At 45.1% G+C, this 3,702-nt stretch overlaps 1 non-coding gene across 1 annotated transcript; it reads right to left on the reverse strand.

Moving 5' to 3' along the window:
* Positions 1-866: 866 nt before the first annotated feature.
* On the reverse strand, positions 867-938 carry TRNAC-GCA (transfer RNA cysteine (anticodon GCA)). Its single transcript has one exon. It is a non-coding gene; the product is annotated as a tRNA-Cys (tRNA).
* Between the last annotated feature and the right edge of the window lie 2,764 nt (positions 939-3,702).

A 3,702-nucleotide genomic window follows, 5' to 3' on the forward strand; every position in this document is an offset into this window, starting at 1 on the left:
CCCCACGCTGTCTTCAGACTCGAGCTACAACCTCGACTCTTTCCTGCAAGTCCAGCCTGTTGCCGTGTCCTGTATCAGACTTGCCAGTCCCCACAATTGCATGATCCAACTCCTTAAAATCTCTATGTATACACACACATGCACACACGCGCACACACAACACACACACGCGTGCACCCTATTGATTCTATTTTCTCTGAAGAACCCCGACTCACACACCAACATTTCGGGGGAGGAAATATCTGATCTTGTTGTTTTCCCTAACCAGAGACAGGATCTTGTCTTCCACCAAGAGTTACACAATTGTGAATTCCCCAAATCAAATTAAGAGGGTTGAGATATGCAAGGAAAGAAAAAGGTTTACCCCAGACCTATGAGCACTGACTTAGTCTTCAAGAAATCGGATTTCTCTGGAGCTTCAGGTGTCAGGGGGAGCTTTCCAGTGAAGACCTGACCTGCCTCCTCTCTCTCCTGCTTTGCAGAATGAATCCATGTGTTGAAGAAAAGCTAAGAGTAGAACATCCTATCATGTTCAGTGAGTGAAAAGGAAATAGGGGACCGGGTGTGGTGGCTCATGCCTGTAATCTCATGACTTTGAGGGGCGAAGGGGGGGAGTGGATCACCTGAGGTCATGAGTTTAAGACCAGCCTGGCCAACGTGGTGAAGCTGCATCTCTACTAAAAATACAAAAATTAGCCGAGGATAGTGGCGCATGTCTGTAATCCCAATGACTCAGGAGGCTGGGGCAGGAGAATTGCTTGAACCCAGGAGGGGAGGTTACAATGAGCTGAGATCACGCCACTGCACTCCAGCCTGGGCAACAGAGTGAGACTCTATCTCACAAAGAAAAGAAAAGTGAAATAGGGAGGGGGCACCTGGATTTGAACCAGGGACCTCTTGATCTGCAGTCAAATGCTCTACCCCTGAGCTATACCCCCACCTGGTTTTTTGCCTCTACTAACCACTATAAACCCATATGGCCACACCCCTGGCTGTCACCATCATGAGATGCATACTTGCCCTGTCACCATATGCCCCCTTCCTATTTTACACCTACCTGCCTGCCAGCTCTACTTGTAACCAGCATTCTTCCTTCTCCAATTCTATTAAAATCACAGGTTTGCAGACAGAACATCCTTCAGACTCACCTAGAGAAGCAGGACTCAAAGAGCTGGTTGCTCAACAGACCCTTTAAAAGTGAGGCTGGGTTGGGCAGAGCTGGGTAAAAGCAAAAGTTCCTGGGCCCCACTTGGGGACTCCTAAGCCGGACTCTCTGCGAAGAGGACTTGGACAACTTATGATTCTAACAAACCTCCTACACCATTCTGACATATGGTTTGAAGCTACTGGTTTAAACTGTTCCCTTCCATGGTACAGCTCTGGAAAAAATGACAGTAATTAAAATTGTGCCCAAACAAAACACACCTGATTAATGACCAAGTCATGACAAGAATCCACTTTCATGATAAAGGGCCTCTCTGCACTGAACACTCTGAGGCAGGAGTTGAACTGCCTTTTCCTTTCCTCTTCTTTCCTCTTATCCTCCATTTGCTGAATCCCACGATGTGTCAGATGGTAGTAGTGACCAGAAGAAAGGATCCAATCCATGGAAAAGTAGAGAAGTGGGAAATCAGAGAAATCTGTGGTCACTGGGACATGACACAGGATGGAGTGATTGCAAACACGTGGGCAGAGTGAAAGGAAGGGCCAATAAGTGACACTGTCTTGAACCAGGGACTACTTGATATGCAGCCAGATGCTCTGCCCCCAAAAATGTGCCCTCCTATCTGTTTCGACTTTCCTGATTGACACTGTTTCACCTGTATTCCCACACCCAAGGATCTAATATACACCATAATTTCTCATCATTTTCAGTGAACCACTGGCAACTGACTGACCTCATTCAGATGGACCCTTATCTGGCTTTGACTTATCCTGTCCTTCAGTATGGACCTATCAGAGGACTTCTAGAAATCTTGCCTGCCTAGAATCCTGTGGCCTCCTCCTCAGTCCGTGTGTGGGGCAACAATTTGCAGAATTGTTTAGAGTTGGAAGCTTCCTCTCTCCTTCTCTCCTAAGTTTTATCTTCTCTAACAAACTTCCCATACTCTCCACTTCATTTTCATCCTCTGCACAGTGGGGTACTTTGGGCTTAGTCCTACATTTTTTTTAACTTTTGGCTCTTCTTCCAGCTCATTTACTAGTCCTTGTCTTTAAAAGGGAGACACCTTACCAGAGGGGTCCCAGCCTCATGCAGGCCACAAACTAGTAGCTCAGTACAACTGGAAGAGCCAGGGCCAGGCACAAAGGCTGGCTGTATGAGCCCTGAAGCTCAGGCCTCCAGTATCCTCTGTATTAGGACCAGGATCTCTGCCTCTGTGGACCTTTCCCCTGAAAGTTTCTACTATAAGGCCCAAAGACCACACAGATCCTGAGGATGAAGAGAAAGGACAATCATCTAAAAGGGCATAGCAGATGAAGGCAAGGAACTGTGGGAGTGACGCCAGCGAGGCTGAAGCCAAACATTCACTAGGATTGCAAAGGATCATCAGGGCACTATGGAGTGTTTTTCTTTTCCTTCCTTTCTTTTCTTTCTTTCTTTCTCTCTTTTCTTTCTTTCTTTTCCTTTCTTTCTTTCTTTCTTTCTTTCTTTCTTTCTTTCTTTCTTTCTTTCTTTCTTTCTTTCTTTCTTTCTCTCTCTCTCTCTCTCTCTCTCTCTCTCTCTCTCTCTCTCTCTCTCTTTCTTTCTTTCTTTCCTTCCTTCCTTCTTTCCTTTCTTTCTCTCTCTCTCTCTCTCTCTCTCTCTCTCTTTCTTTTTTTGTAGTTGCAAGATTTAATACAGTGAAAACAGAGCTCCCATGAAATGGGAGGGGACCCAAAGGGGGCTGCCCTCCAAAGGGGTTTTGCCACCCCCGGCTTGAATGCCTGGGGTTTATATCCCAATCATTGTCCCTCCCCCTCTGCTCTAAGGCGATACATGATTTGACTATTTCTTTACCTCCTGCTTTTAGCCTAATTTGTATTTTAGTGAGCCCTCTACTACCTGAATGGTCGTGTGTGGGCTGAGTTACAAGCCCTGTGTTTAAAGGTAGGTATGGTCACCTTCCCCAGTTATGCTTAGGAATACTTAGCCTAGGAAATCCAGCTAGTCCTGTCTCGCACTTTTTCTAATTGTTCATTAACTAAGTCCTCTAAAACCTCCAGTTTCTCTTTACTCAGTGGCCATTGTTCTATCCAAATTGGCTTATCTGTTAACCATTTTAAAGGTATAGGTTCTGGAGGCTTAACAATAGCCACTATCAAAAATAATATCCTAAACCTTGGTGGGAACTTTGTCTTTCCACTTGAAGCGGTTCCTTCAAACCTTGTAAATTTTTTCGTAGCCCCATACCAGGGACATACCCCATTTCATGCATCATATGTTGATTTTGAGGGCTGTATAATTGTTCTGGAATTAGAATTTGTGCTCCCCATTGTTGTAATAAATCTCTTCCGCATAAATTTATAGGTACAGAAGTTATAATTGGTTGGATAGTCCCAGGTTGTCCATCGGGCCCTTCACAATGCAAAATATAACTACTTTGATATACTTCAGGGGCTTTACCAACTCCAACTATGTTAAATTGAGCGGGCTGAATTGGCCAGGTGGACGGCCAGTGCTGTAGAGAATTGACTGAAATGTCTGCTTCTGTATCTACGAAA

The sequence above is a fragment of the Chlorocebus sabaeus genome, chromosome 21 (genome assembly GCF_047675955.1).
Source record: "Chlorocebus sabaeus isolate Y175 chromosome 21, mChlSab1.0.hap1, whole genome shotgun sequence".
Classification (NCBI taxonomy): domain Eukaryota; kingdom Metazoa; phylum Chordata; class Mammalia; order Primates; family Cercopithecidae; genus Chlorocebus; species Chlorocebus sabaeus.